Source organism: Miscanthus floridulus, chromosome 12, assembly GCF_019320115.1.
Source record: "Miscanthus floridulus cultivar M001 chromosome 12, ASM1932011v1, whole genome shotgun sequence".
NCBI classification, from domain to species: domain Eukaryota; kingdom Viridiplantae; phylum Streptophyta; class Magnoliopsida; order Poales; family Poaceae; genus Miscanthus; species Miscanthus floridulus.
In genome coordinates this window covers 1,149,529-1,165,794 of record NC_089591.1, presented here as the reverse complement: position 1 = coordinate 1,165,794, position 16,266 = coordinate 1,149,529, and the positions used below count along the sequence as shown (strand labels likewise).

At 48.2% G+C, this 16,266-nt stretch overlaps 1 pseudogene; it reads right to left on the bottom strand.

Annotated features, from left to right (window-relative positions):
• Window positions 1–246: 246 nt before the first annotated feature.
• On the bottom strand, window positions 247–6,748 carry LOC136498293 (disease resistance protein Pik-2-like; annotated as a pseudogene).
• Window positions 6,749–16,266: the final 9,518 nt, after the last annotated feature.

Below are 16,266 nucleotides of genomic sequence, written 5' to 3'. Positions count from 1 at the left end.
GAAAACCATATATATAGGCTGTGTAAATGTCATCAAGTAACTTGCGAAAAAGCATGGGTAAGTTCATCACTTGCACTAATTAACGTGAATAAAGAAATACTGAGTTTAAAGATAAATAAACACTTAAATACAACACCCAGAATAAATAAATAATCAAGTTAAGAATTCCCAACATGCACAAGTGACAATAGGATGATACTACACAGGACTCAGAAAATTGAACCCAACCAAATGGCATTAATAATCTTAATCTGTCTCGATGATATGAAGGATTATCCTGGACATGGACTCCTTGGCAGCAACTCCCTTCACTGCACTCCTCACCTCTTCTGCAATATATTTGGTCATAGCTTCATCGTTTTTGTCATTTAATGTTAAATACACCTCTTTGAGTGATGCAAGGTTTTCTGCGCCATAAATGCCCTCCAACATTTTGAACCGCACCTCAAGCCTTTCAAGCTTTGGCATGGCATTTTCTGAAAATGTCAGCAATGGAACGAGAGGAGCACACAAGCGAAGGAGCTTAAGGTTCCCAAATCCACCATCTGGAATTATGATCTGCCCATCCGAGAACAACTTGTTTTTTGCAAGAATGGCCATAGTATCTGGACCATTGTCGACAGAATATCGTTGGCAGTCCTCCGAGGGGAATCCCACGAAGGTAGATTGATCGGCAGAGAGACGTGTAATCAAGAACAAGAAGGCAACAGAGACACACGAGTTAGACAGGTTTAGGCTATCAGTATGACGTAATACCCTACTCCTGTGGTCTGTTGGATTGTACTGGCTATCATATGATATTGCGTGAGTTTGGAGGAGGTCCCTGCCCGCCTTATATAGTCTAGGGGGCATGGTTACAAGTCTGTTAGATCTCGGAGATAACCGGAAAGGAATAATAGATTACAGGAATCATGGGATCATACATATCCTAACAGATCTCGTAGCATCTTCAGGATATCTTCCCGGTATCTTGCGGGACACGCCGAGCAGCGCCGTGCCTCGCAAGGCTTTGTCTTGTGGGCTGGGCCGCCACTGGGGGCGCAGCCCATGTGGTCTGGCGTGGGTATCAGGGGTCGTACCCCCACAGCTAGTCCCCGAGCGCCTTGTATTTGTTGTGCAACGCTGTCTTGAGCTTGTCCGAGCAGGTGCGAACGAGGCCGAGCAGTCAAACTCATGGTTCGACCACCGTGATGAGTTGCCGAGCAGTCGTGAATAGTCACCGAGCAGTGTGAACCATCGCCGAGCAGCGTGAAGCGTTGCCGAGCAGCGTGAACCGTCGCCGATCAGTGTGAACCGTCGCCGAACAGTAGTGAACCGCTGCCGAGCAATGTATCCCAAGTACGGCTTGCCACAAGGATGTAAGGAGCTTAAGTCCAAGATCGAAAATTTCCTCACGATGGACCAAGTGTGCTCACTTAGAGTCCAACCATGAGAAAGGAGAGAGTCTTCTTCAACTTCAGGAGACACGGTGGGCGCCAGACAGTAGGTGACGTAGGTGACCTGGTGCCAGGGTCCAAAGTAGATGAAAAGCAGAAGACCAGCCGAGCAGACAGCCAGTCCCCGAGCGGTGCCTTAAAAGAAAAACTCACATTCACCGCAAGGTGAAGTGTGCCCACTTAGTCCCCGAGCCAGCTAGAAGATAAAGAATGAATCTTGTAGCAGGGTCAAAGAAAAAGAAGTCTGAAAGCTTGCCGACGTCGTCTGATATGCGCGTATCAAGACCCTAGACGTGCTGCCCAAGATCAGCACCCTGATCCGAACAGCATGGAGCAGCTTGATAGTACACTGATGAGACATAGCAAGATCCGAGCACCAAGAGAGTCATCAGCTTAGCTGGCGACGCTTGCACAAAGAATCCAAACACTGAGGAGTCCCCAGCATAGCTGGCGATGTCCGAGCGCCGAGGAGTTCCCGGCGTAGCTTGTGATGTCCGAGCACCGAGGAGTCCCCAGCATAGCCGGTGATGTCAGAGCACCGAGGAGTCCCCGGTGGAGCTGGCGATGTCCGAGCATCGAGGAGTCCGCGGCACAGCTGGCGATGTCTCCCTAGCGTAGCTGGCGGTGTCCGAGCGCCAAAGAGTCCACGGTGTAGCTGGCAATGTCCGAGCACCGAGGAGTCCCCGACATAGCTGGCGATGTCCGAGCACCGAGGAGTCCCCGGCGTAGCTGACGATGTCCGAGCCCTAAGGAGCCCCGGGCGTAGCTGGCGATGTCCGAGCATCGAGGAGTCCCCGACGTAGCTGGCGATGTCCAAGCACCGAGGAGTCCCTAGCTTAGCTGGCGATGTCCGAGCACCAAGGAGTCCCCGGCATAGCTGATGATGAAGCACGAGCGACGAACAGTCCGGTCAACTGATCGGCGGCGAAGTGAGCATTGAGTAGAAGCGACCGGCAAATAGTCCGATCAACTGGTCGGCGACGAAGTCCATGAACCTAGCGGTCTGACCAGTTGATCGGTGGCGAAGTCCGAGCACTAGGTGGTCCAATCACCTGGACAATGATCCTGCAATACAAATATGTAGAACGGGTAGTACATGATGTAAAAATATATGAACTCCGGAGAAGAATCAGCAATGATGATGAAATAGCATATGCAGCTCGGCGATCAGTTGCTGTGAAGATGTATTTATATTTAATACAGACCGCCCGACCAGTTAGTGTGTACCTGAGTCTCTAGCCCTAGCTAGCCTGTTAACCATAACGAGAAGCGCGGAGCCCATGTGCGTGTAGGAAGAACAAAGCGTCGCTAAGGAGCCGCTGCCGACCACCCATAACGCAGAGGGCAGACACTCGTGCACGTGTAGGGAGGAGCCGGAGATAGGGCCATCTCTAGAGATATCCGAGCGTCAACATGACTGTTCGGGGATTTGCCTTAGGCTTAGCTGTATGCCATCAAGATGGTATACATGAAAGAAAACCGTTTGGAGAATAAACATGGAGAAAACAGCTCGGAGAAATATTATGGCGATATATGAAGATTAGAGAATATTTAGAAGAATGTTAAAGCATGACTTAGCTTTAGACAGAATGTTTGGTCGATGGTGTATGATGTTATCTGGTCGGCGACGTGGGCAGCTTGCTTAGCGGCTCGCTTGAGGGCTCGGACGGTTGCGTGGAGTCGTAGTCGAATAGGCGTAGTTGAAATCTTAGCTTTTCATGTATGACATCTAGGTGCTCGGATCGATGCAGGGCCTCGGGCATGATACGAAAGGAGTTGGGTCAATTAGATGCAACTCCGTACATACATGTCCATGGATCCAAATGCACTCGACACGACGGCGATGCTAGATGCAAGTTCGGTGATATTTATTCTTGTGCGGATACGTCTTGACCTTGCTGTCCCGATCAAGATTCGTCGGTCTTCCAGCACACGCCGAAAAGCACGGGGCTGCTGCCACAAGCCCAAAGTGCTACTGTGAGTTCCGTTTGGGCACCGGGGCTTGATCGTCGTAGTCAAAGAATGTCACCGCGAGAACCCAAGCATCTTGACAGTCGGAGAGAGCTGGTCGGCGATCTGGTCGGCGAGAGGATGGATATCCCCCACCTAGTCGGTGAATCTACCCCTTAGGGCATCTTGATAGACGGTGGCGGTGTTGGTGAGCCCGAAGGGTAGGGCCGTAACCCCTGGAGTTCTCCAAGCAGCCTCCGATAGATCTGAATCGGAGGGTGGTCGGCGCTGAGCTAAAGTGGTCAGAGCTGATTCGGTGATGGAAAGGCAATCAACGAGCTTCTGGCCATCCTGATCTATGGATGCGATCAGATCGTCGTTGTTGATTTGCCTCCTCGGGTAGCGAGGAAGCAGGCGGCGAGTAGTTGATGAAGGCGACCCTGGAAGCGGTTCCGAGATCGGATCTCCAGTCGCAGGTGTTGAGGTGATCGGCGCAGAATCGATCTGCACCGTCTCGATGAGCTCTCCGACTCCGTCAGCATTGATGACCCACGAGATCGATCCGACCGTGAAGATCTGGCCGGGCCGCGGGAGAGACGAAGAACCTGCGGAAAAAGCCATCTTGTTTGACAAGGAAACAGCACGCACACCCCTACCTGGCGCACCAACTGTCGACATAATATCGTCGGCAGTCCTCTGAGGGGTATCCCACGAAGGTAGATTGATCGACAGAGAGGCGTGCAATCAAGAACAAGAAGGCAACAGAGACACGGGTTAGATAGGTTCAGGCCGTCAATATGACGTAATACCCTATTTCTGTGGTCTGTTGGATTGTATTGGTTATTGTATGATATTGCGTGAGTTTGGAGGGGGTCCCTGCCCGTCTTATATAGTCTGGGGGTAGGGTTACAAGTCGGTTAGATCTAGGAGATAACCGGAATGGAATAACAGATTACAGGAATCATGGGATCATACGTATCCTAACAGATCTCGTAGTATCTTCAGGATATCTTTCCGGTATCTTGCGGAACACGCCGAGCAGCGCCGTGCCTCGCAAGGCTTCGTCTTGCGGGCTGGGCCACCCCTGGAGGCGCAGCCCATGTGGTCTGCCGTGGGTATCCGGGGTCGTACCCCCACAACCCTGCTTTTCTGCTGCAAGTATAAAAGTAAGGGAGAATAATGTTTTGAGATTGCTTAGCTTGCTTAAGTTGTCTTTCCGGAGAGCTGTCATTGTCAAGGTCAACTTAGTGACAGCATAAAGTTGTGCGATCCAAACTGGGAGATGAACCATCATGCCAGATAATTCGAGGGTAACAAGGGATTCTGGTGGGGTTGTCATCTCATCCAGACATTTGAAAAAATCGGATGTCTCATCGTGGATGACAAGGGTGTGCAGAGAGTAGCCACAGAGGTACTGGATAGAGGAACTTAATTTCAAATCTGCATTATCCCCTGTGAGTTTGAGCTTATAAATGGCAAGTTTCCTCAAATCGGTCAAATGATGCAGGTCCTCTAGCTCCCCAATAATCTCAATCCCTGACAATGTGCGCAGGCCCTTCATCTTTTGCTTCTTCACAAACTCTTCCGGAAGCTTCAGTGCCCTGCGTAATTCTTTATCCCCACCAAGTATGTTGACCAGTCGTTCAAGACCACAAACTTCCTTAGGAAGCTTAACAATTTTTGTCTCCCTTATGTCCAGTGTCTCAAGATTCTCAAGTTTTCCAATCGTTTTCGGAAGCTCCTTAGCATCTGTTCTTCGGAGGCTGAGATATTTGAGAAGAAGCATGCGGCATATTTCGTTGGCGTGTTGCTCTTTGAGATCCGTGCAGCCGTCAAGATCCAGGACCTGTACAATTGTTCCAAACTTGAAAGAATTGGTGGGCAGTTGCTTCAAGCTCTCAAACATGGTGAGTGACCGAACATGGGACAGGTTCATCTTTTCGATATCCTTTGCACGCTTGGGATCACTCCCTTGGAGGGACAGCCGACGAACCTTGCTGCTTGGTGTGTTCTTAAGCCAGTGGCCGCCAACCACAGTGATGAAATTCTCTTCACTCGCTTTAGATACAATGTGCTCAAGAACCATGTCATGAACTACACATTGCTTGATCCTGCCGCTGCTGCTGTGCTCCACTGGTCGTATCATTTTCCTCCTTACCAGATGACCGAAGTATGTCTCAGCAACATCCTCCACGCTCATCCCATCCTTCTCACTAACAAAGCCTTCATCTATCCATCGTCTTATTAGTCGCTTCCTGATAATTCTGCTGCCCCTGGGAAATATGCCCAAATACCGGTGATGATTTCGGCAGGCATTTCATTGTAACAATGACTAACTATCCTGGTTAACTCCTGAGTGAGACCTTTCCTCGTGTCCTTACCAACCTCAGCGGATGCAGAACTAAGGATGCTCCCACTCTTCATATCTTCACGCCTCTTCTTGTCAGGAAATAATGCAGCATAAATGTCTTCCCAGATGAGATGTTTGTGTGCGTTGCAGGCCACATAACCAGCCATGAGCACTATGGCTAACGGCAAATCCCCACAAGTCTTCCAATATGCATCATCATCTGGAACAGTTCTATCTTCAGTTGGTTTGGATTAAGAGTGAGCTTGCTTAAATAACTCGCGGGATTTTTCGAGGGGAAGAGGGACAACTTTATGAACACGGTCGCCTTCTTGTCCTCTGCGTGCTGTAGCAACAGCCGGAATCCTTGTAGTAACTATTATTCTACCTTCTTTAGTATGCATATTAGTTTGAGGAAATGCCTTTCTAATATCCTCCAGCGTCGATGCAGCCCAGACATCATCAATTAGGACCAAATAACTGCCAAGAAAAGAACATTACTACAAACATAGTTGACCACACGAATCATCTATCCAATGCTAGAAATTGTTACTAGTATTATGCAGTAGTAGACTCGTACGTAGTACCTGTGTTTCCATGAAGTGTTTCCTGGACGCGGCAATGGCACTGAGGCTCAGGAGGAAGCACGCCCCGTCAAGGTAAAACAGGAAGACTAAAATTAATGGGAAACAAGTGATGAATGTTGTATTCTCTCTTTCTCTCTCTCCCTTTATGACTATTTCAAACATCCTTATGTAAGGAAGTCGAATGGTCGCTACATTCCTAGCATATTCGGGGGTAAAATAGTCATTTGCCTAGATTTGACGACTCCATGGTCCCCGCTTGCCCTGCTCCTTGCTCTCTGGTCCGAGGTGCGCTGCTGGGTTTCCTTATCCCTCACGCACATAGTGTACCTTCGGGATACTCTGTGGAAACCATTGGAACTTATCTTTATGTAGGTCTTTGTCTTCTTCGCCCTTTTAGAGCCACTCTTCACTTTCTTCCTTGTCTTCATTATACCCTATCAATCTTCAAGCGGACTGCACAGATGCAGAACTTAGCGTACCTTTTTTTGAGGAAACAGGAGGGTGCAGGGCCCTACTGTGCTTTTTATTATAAAATGGTAAGTGTTTACAACAAACTTCACGAAACAAAAAAGGTTACAAAGAAGATCAAAGTAATGGATGACCGAAAGAGGCAATGGATGAAAGGGGGTGGTGTCTCCGAAGATCTTGACCCCGACAATAACCCGGCAGGGGCAATAACACACTAGAATTTTAGCTTAACACATTCATAAGAAACTAGAACAACTAAAAAAGATCAGTAGTTAAAAGATTTATGATGTCACTGAAACAGTTGAAACAGGTGCAACATAGGCTTATATAAATTAACCTTAAGGTTTCAAATAAACACATATCGAAACCCCACTGATGGTGCAATGCAAAGAATGATAAACATATATCTTAACATTACTAATTAGAGGTCCTCGATATCCTCCTTGTTAAGTCTCATGAGATGCCTAAACACATAAATAATCAAAATCTTGTAAAAATTAAAAAAAAAATTGGCCACTACTTTTACAGACTCTCATCACCATTGATAATAGGGAAGAGTCCATTTTTTGTCATCGAATTATCACTCAAGTATGATTTCGACCATCACTAGTATAGGATTTCTTTTGCGTGGCGTCGGCATATTTTGAATGGAGGCGGGCACACTTTTTGCCCGCCACCATTATTCCATGGCAGGCTAGCCCCCCGAGCGACCGCCTCGGTTAAGGTTTAACAGAGGCGGTCGCCTTAAAGGGGACGCCTCGGTTAATTGCACAGTAACGGAACCGCCTCCGTTAATGAATTAATGGAGGCGGTCAATGTTGTCCAACTGCCTCGGTTAATTGCTATTAACCAAGGCTGTCATCTTACTACAATCACCTCCGTTGTTCTATTAACCAAGGCGGCCGTTGTAAAATAACCACCTCCATTAATAGGTGATTAACGGAGGCGGTTTTGCTTACATTGCCCGCCTCTGTTATTTCTGTGGCTATAAATGCACCCAGCCACCGCCACCTTCTTCCTCGCGGCTCCTCTTCTAATTTTAAGGTTTTGAGCTGCAAAACCCTAAAAATTGTGCAAAATTTAGGGGGAGAAGTTTTGCTCTTGTTTTGTTGAAGGAGGACACCGCAAAAGGTAGATGCACACTCTCCAGACCTCATTTTATCGCTCTTCTTCATCAGTTGGGTCTCTACATCTAGATCCACCTTTTCATGGAGGAGAGAGAAAACTGCCATTTATTTAGCTCTAGATCTATTCTCTCTTCTCGGCGGCTATTTATTTGTAATAATATATGCTTTTTGGAATATGGTTTTGAGGTATGGACAATAGGTCCGAATAGATGTACCAGATGAAGAGAATGGAACCGTAGTACCTGGTTCATGTGAGGAAGTTTATTGCGGCTGCGAAAGCTCACCGTGAGAGTCTGAATCGAACAACAACCATATGCTCGTGTTCTCATTGTAAGAACATGAGAGCCCAAGCAGACAACGAGGTGCAATCTCACTTGATCAGGTTTGGTTTCATCAAGGATTACACGGTCTGGACTTTTTACGGTGAAAAAGTAGATGAGACTGGCGGTGCATCTGGAGGGAACTCCTCGTCGTCGACGACGGTCAATGCAAAGCATGTAGGACGACAACCCACCTCCTCATCAGCAGCAGCCAGCGACGACAATGCTCGTGATTACATCACGATAGAGGATTTATTCCAAGACATGGCTGCTGACGACGACAGTGGTGGGGATGGTGATGAGGATGCCATTGTGAGGGACCTAGAGGGTGCGGAGCTTTTGGAGCAAATAGCTAACGGCCTCGACAAAGATGACATTCTATTTGAGAGCCCGAGGTGGTTGGAGAATTTCAGAGAGATGAAGTAGGCGGCAATTGACCCGCTCTATAAGGACTATCCGAAGCATTAAACGGCACTACGTTTTAACCTCCAGATGCTGATGTTGAAGGTTCAGCATGGCTGGTCTGACTCTAGCTTCAATGAGCTCTTAAGTGTCCTTGCTGACGCATACCCAAAGGATAACAAGGTGCCCGCCAATACCTATCGGGTGAAGAAGCTGATCCGGCCAGTGGCGATGAAACATAGAAAGTTCGACGCCTTCCCTAACCACTGTATCCATTATCGGGGTGAGCAGTATGAGAAGTTGAAGAGCTGTCCGCACTACGGCACGCGTTGATATAAGAGGAACGCCAGTTGTCACGTGGATGCGAACGACGATGGAGCCTTGGGTGGGCCAAAGAAGAAGGGGGCCAAGAAGAAGGGGGCGAAGAAGAAGCAGATCTTGTCTCAACAGGACGAGGAAGAAGGGGGATACATGTAGAGGAAAAGTCCTGCACTATCGATGTGGTACCTGCCTGTCATTGATTGTCTACGGGCTATATTCGGCAACCCCAGGATGCCAAGCTGATGTCGTGGCATGCATCTAGTGATCGCACGAAGGACGATGGCAAGCTACGGCACCCTTCCGATGGCAAGCAGTGGAAGGATTTCAACGCCATGTTCTCAAAGTTTGGCAAAGAGACACGGAACGTTAGGTTTGCGCTGAGTACCGACGGGATGAACCCGTTCGATGACCTTAGCAGCTCGCATAGCACTTGGCCAGTCATCCTCACTATCTACAACCTACCTCCTTAGCTATGTCAGAAGCGCAGGTACCTTCTGCTGACCTTGGTTATTTCCGGACCAAGGCAGCCCGGCAATGATATAGATGTGTTCCTGGAGCCGCTCATGGAGGGCATTAAGACACTATGGGAAAAAGGGGTCGAGTTGATTGATGCGTCCCTAAGGAAGAAGTTCACTCTAAAAGCCATAATCTTTGTGACCATCACCGATTACCCTGGTCTTTTTTCACTATCGAGGCAGATCAAAGGGAAGACCGGCTATGTAGTTTGCATCGACGGAACCTGCTACACTTACCTTAAGGGATCCAACAAGATGGTGTACACGAGGCACAGATGATTCCTTGTAAAAAAGCATAGGTTCCAAAAGGATACGATGAATAAATACTTCGACAACCAGGCTGAGCCACAACTTGATGAACCAGAACGGACTAGGTACGGGCAAAAGGTGTTTGGCATGGTCAAGGACATGGAGGTCGAGTTTGGAAAGAAGAAGAAAGAGACAGAGGGGACAACGATAAGGAAGAGAAAGCATGATAAGATGGAGGAACCATCTATCGCCATTCCTTTCAAGAAGAAGTCGATTTTCTTCAAGTACCTGTCGTACTAGAAAACACTAGATACACCCCATGCCATCGACTGCATGCACCTGAAGAAGAATGCATTCAAAGGCATGATCGGCATCGTGTTAGACATCAAGGGAAAGACGAAGGATGGTCTGAAGTCACGGATAGATCTTATCAACCTGGGCATTAGGCATGACATTCACCCGCAACCATCAACGCAGAATGGGAAAGTCGACCTCTCGGGTGTGGCCTACAACCTAATGAAAGACGAGTGAAGGGCTGTGTGCTAGTGGCTTAGAGGTGTCAAGGTGCCGACCGGTTTCTCTTCCAACATCAAGAGCTTGGTCTCGATGAAAGACCTCACAATGACCAACTACAACTCACATGACTCCCACGTCATGCTGACAGTGTTCCTTCCAATTGTGATCAGGGCCATCGGTCCAAAGTACGTGAAGATGGTGATCACACGGATGTGCTACTTCTTTAACCGCATCACCTAGAAAGTCATCGATGAAGTTGAGCTACCCGCCCTGAAACAATTCATCGCGGAGACTCTTTGCTAGCTTGAGATGTGCTTCCCACCGTCTTACTTTGATATTATGCCACACCTGATGATGCACATGGTTGATTAGATACAGCACGAGCAGTTCATGTTGACCCTCAATAGATACGTCCGTAACCTTGCCCACCCAGAGGGCTCTATGATCGAGGCATACACAACCAAGGAGGCCGTGAACTGCTGCACAAAATACATCGGAGATGGGAGGGCGATTGGGCTGCCCGTCCATCAGCACGAAGGCAGAACCTCAGGGATGGGGTGCACGGGGCGGAAAGTACGCACCGATGTACTAAACAAAATGGTGCAACAAGCTCATTACAACATCCTTCACAGTTAGTGGTCATGGAAACCTACGTTGAGAAGCACCTGGACGAGATCCATGCCGCTCATGATGGGCAGCGCAAGAGCAGTTTTACAGCGTGGCTCCAAGAGCAGGACATACCCCATGGAGAAGCCGATGAAGCGGAGACTGTTATAAGGCTTGCGTCTGGCCCGTCCACCCAAATCACCACGTGGCAAGGGTATGACATCAATGGATACAGGTTCCACACAAAAGAGAAGGACAAGAAGAGCACAACATAGAATAGCGGTGTTTGATATGAGGGCATCGACGAGTCCACAAGGCAGAGGAGGCAATACTATGGGCTGGTTGAAGAGATATGGGAACTTGACTACGACGGTGAACTACAGATACCCATCTTTCGATGCCAGTGGGTCAAACCAAAGGGGGTTGTCGTGGACGACTATAGGCTCACCACCATGGAGCTCCAAAGTGTTGTCTACAAAGATGATCAGTGGGTACAAGCAACCGAGGTCACACAAGTATCCTACTATGTGATGCTAGAGGACAACAGGTGGCACATGGTTATGTCAGGAAAGCAGAGGATCGTGGAGCTGATGGGGTCCAGAGTCCCGAAGAATACAACAACTATGTAGAGCTCGGGCTTTTTACCGATCATCCAAGGAAGATCATGGCCATCGAGGACCGCTGCAACAAGTCCAATGTCATGCTCTGGGCCCGCCCTGATGGTGAAAAGAGGACCGTGGGAGCACCTGCAGCAAAATGGTATATGTATGCCACACATTTATGTAATAATGTAGGGATCAGACTCATTTGAAGACAAGTTTTTGTAACTTATTATTATAATGGAACCATACATGCCACACATTTATGTATGCATCGTTGTGTTAAGTCCTACTATTACTACTCTACTACCTCTGCTAGTCCTACTCTACTACCTCTACTATAAAACTCTAGCTACCTCTACTACTGGTCTACTACTACATCCTACCATTTGCTACTCTTCTACTACTACTACTTCATTCCTACAAGTGCTAGTGTACTACTACTACTCTACTACTGCTCCTACAAATCAGCTACAAATACTATACTCCTACTACTAATACTAATACTTATTTTGGATTAGGTAATAAATATCAATTTTAGATAAATTAAAATGAGTGCAATTACCATTTTAGTTAATATAAATGTCAACTAACTTAAAAAAATAACCGAGGCGGGCAATTTACAGTGCCCGCCATGGTTAATATTAATGGAGGCGGGCGGTATTAGGGCCCGCCTTAGTTAATATTAACCGAGGCCGGCGCTGTAATTTGCCCGCCTCGGTTAAGCGCTCGCCTATATAAGCCACAGCCCCCTCCACAAATGGCTAAGTCCTTCGGCGCGTTCGTTTCGACCACGAAGGGCTGCCAATTTTTTTCTCGCCGCCGCCGCCGCCGACATTGCCGGTGTCGTGCTCTCCCTTGCCCCGACCCTGCCCCCGACTCCGAGCACTTCCCCCACTGTTCCTCTTCTCCCTCCGCGCTGAGGAGCTCCACTGGGGGCACTAGCGAACCCTAGCGTCGCTGTCATCGCCGCGCTGGTGCCATGCTCTCCCTCACCCCGACCTCGACCCCGACTCCGAGCTCTTCCTCCACTGTTCCTCTTTGCCCTCCGTGCTGAGGAGCTCTGCTGGGGGCACTAGCGAACCCTAGCCGCTGCCGCCATCACTGTCCGCCATGCTGAGGACATTCGCTACCGCGCCCCCGTTCATTGTCCTAGGCGTCGTTCCTCGTCCCTAGTGTTGGCTTCCTTCCCTGCGCCGAGGTGACTCTGGGGTGGACTTGCTTCTTCGTCGTCCACGCCGAGGAGCTCCGACCTTCTTCCCTATCCCTATCCCTGTTGGTGATTCTGATTAACCCTATCTAATGTTATGCCCAGTTTTGGATTTTTGGATTTCTATTGCTGCCTGTGATGCCAATTTTAAATGTTTAGCATATGGCATTGCCTGTGATGCCAATTTTATGATGATGCTGAGCATATGCCATTGCCTGTGATGCCAATTTTATGGTGATGCTAAGCATGTGCCATTGCCTGTGATGCCAATTTTATGATGATGCTGAGCAAATGCGAAATTTTGTGATGTTGAGCAAATGCTGAGCAAATAAACTGATCTTAATTGCTGCTTTCCTATTAACTGAGCAATTGGTGCCTGTGATGCCAATTAACTCATCTTAACTGAGCAAAATTTGGGATGTTGAGCAAATGCTGAGCAAATTTTGAATTCTACTACTACACCTCTTGTCCTAATACTATACTTCTCCTAACTTAATTCTACTACAACTCTAATGCCTACTGCCTACTCTTAACTGAAATTTGGTACTACTCATCTTAACTGAACTTTATGAATTTGTTTGAACACTGTCACATTTTTGCTTCTAATGCCTCTACTACTCCTACTACTTATTAAGCTGTCCTATACTATTCTTCTCTCTTCTCTACTCTATTACTACTGCTACTTACTGCCAACTATACCTCACTGCTGCTGTTTGCTACTCTTACTACTACCTGCTACTTACTACTTACTACTGCTACTTACTACTTTTACTACTACCTGCTACTCCTACTCTTACTACTGGCTGCTCTCCTACTCTTACTAATGGCTGCTCTCCTACTACTCTTACTCTATGCATGATCTGGATCCGGATTTACTCTGCTTTGGTAATGTTTGAGCTTCTCTGTGGCATTTGCAATGATGAACTTTTTTAAATTTCAAAAAATGTGCCGAGGCAATGACATATGCAATGATGTGAATCCCTTTTATGCTGAGGCAGCGGCTATGATGATTGAGTGCCCCCCTACTTGTAAGCTGCTAAACTAGGATGGCTTGTATACCATATACAAGCAACCAGTTTAGAAGCGATGTGATGACAATGGGGCAAATCTGAGCCAACTATGTAAATGATTTTTGTACTTTTCTTCTATAATTTTGTACTATCCTTTTATTTATGTATCCCAATTCCAAATGTTAATGAAAAAGAATTCTATATTAAGTTATGAGATGAATATAATCATTCCATTGTCTATACAAGTGAATTGTCCATATAACCCTATTCTTCATAGTTTCTAATGGCTAATGAATCGGAGGCTGTGCATGAGTGGTGTGAGGCTACCCCTGATGATAGTGACGAAGGGTCATCAAGCTCAGGCTCAGGCTCAGACGGCGGGAGCACCGAGTACGAGAGCGAAGAGCTGACACCGAGGCCGCAGAAGAAAGCATGTGGAGAGGAAGCAAACGATCCGGACTTCGACCCATCGGTCGAAACACAACGTTCTCGCAAGAAGCCACTGCAGATTCCTCTGGATGAGGATACTAAAACACAAAGGCTCGAGGTACTTGCATCAATGCACGAATTAATTAACATAGCGTTTGATGTGCTCCTGCAAGTATATAGCTAATGCGAGTTTTTGCCCTGGACAGCTACCGCAGGTGCCTCGGAATTTGCAGTTCGCACTAGATGATGAAGAAGAAAGGGCGCCCCCAGGAGCACCCACTCCCTCCATGGCGACCTCTTCAACCACAACGGTCGATGAGAAGCCAAAGCGGAGAAGGGGCCAACATGGAAGGCACAAGAAGCACGATCATGTGCACGTGATAGCCTGGTGGGCCCGTAGGGAGAGCCTTTGCAGCTAACAGGGATCCTTGGCAAATTCAGCAACCAGTGCTCCATTTTAGTCAGGGAGAAGGTGCCTATCACGTATGAAAATTGGAAGGATGTCCTAGAAGACCTTAAGAACATGTGTGGAATGAGATGCTGAGGCAATTCATGTATCTAGAGGGCTATGATAAAGTGAAGTGCAGGGGCATGTCATGGTCCTGGTAGGAAAAGTGCTTCGAAACTTCAGGTACATGCTCAACAAGGAGTATGTGCAGAAAGGGGAGACACCCTTCACCTGTTACAATTATGTCTTGCCTAAAGTTTGGGAACAGTTCGTCAGACAAAAACAAACCCTAGAAGCAAAGCTCAAGAGTCAGCAGTTCTCCAAGCTTGCTAAGAGGAACCAGCACTACCACCACTTGGGCGTGACAGGGTCTGAGCTACAGACCGAGGAGGCGGAGAAGAGGATCCTGGAGGTCGCTACGGTCGAGAAGCGCAGGTCATTCGAACTTCGCCGAGAGAGGGACGTACTAACAGGGCGCTGGGAAACCCCAAGCACCACAGCCACGTCCGTGGCATATCCTCAAGGCAGAGCTAGAAGACCGTGGATTCCTGGCAATCCGATGTAAGCACATACCACACGAGGCAAAGATACAAGGAAGCGCTCATCCAGAAAGGGAAAGATGAGGCAATGAAGGACATGATCATGGGGTCGAAACAAGATGCTTTCATGAGCACCAACCCCAAGATAGTGGTGCTGAGGTCGCAGCTATTTTGCCAGGCTAGCGTGGTGCTACCATAGGTTCAAGACGATGTACAAGGGCAGATGGTGCCGTCGACCAAAGGACTCCGTAGGTACCCGGTCGATGACATCGTGGAACCTACGAGCTACACACTTTAGGTGCCCTTTGGTAGGGCACAGAGGAAGAAGGATGTGGCCACGGGAGTGGCACTGCCACCCAAAAGTGGTGCCTTGTACGACGGTAAGCCGATCCCGCCCGACTATGCCATGGTGGACGTGACGTGGACCAACAAAGAATTTGATGAGGATAAATTCGACATTCCCACTGAAGAGGGGAGCAGATTCATTGGCGCTACTCTTGGCATGCGCGTGCAATGGAATAAGGGCGACATTGTCTTGGAAGTGCTGATGCCGGTGTCGGCACGCTCACAGCCGTCTCCTCCTGTTGACCCGGGTGACGACAACGACGATGACAACAGCAACGATGACAACATCGGCGACAACGACAATGCTGGCGGCCCAGACAGTAGTCCTCTGGGCAGTCTGGCTCCTGGCAACAGCAGTCCACAGGGAGGCACAGGGCCAGCACCGAGCAATGTGACACCACCACCTACAAGTGGTTTGAACAAGGGCACAAGCCAATGTCCTCCCCCACCGAGGAAGCCTATAGATGAAGAGGAGGCCATACCCTGCAACCACACCAAGATGAGTTGGGCGGCCTATAAAATAGCCGGCAAGCACCCATACTCAACTACATTTGAAAGGTTTGCTACTTGCGAATATAGTCAATCTATAATTCAATTGGTGATGAAAGCTGTTTTTTTCACTCCCTAACATCTTAAGCCCTAGTGTTGCAGGCCAAAAACACCCCCGTTGATTTGGGGCCTGTCGGATGATTGCCCCAACAACTACGAGCATGGAAAGTTCATGATGACCTTGGGCGACCTCCTTGAGGAGAAGTGGGAGGTAAGGAAGTTCCATCTATGGTACATCGAAGCGGCGAAAGCAGGCCTCCAAGATTTCATTATCAAGATTCCGGCGGACTACT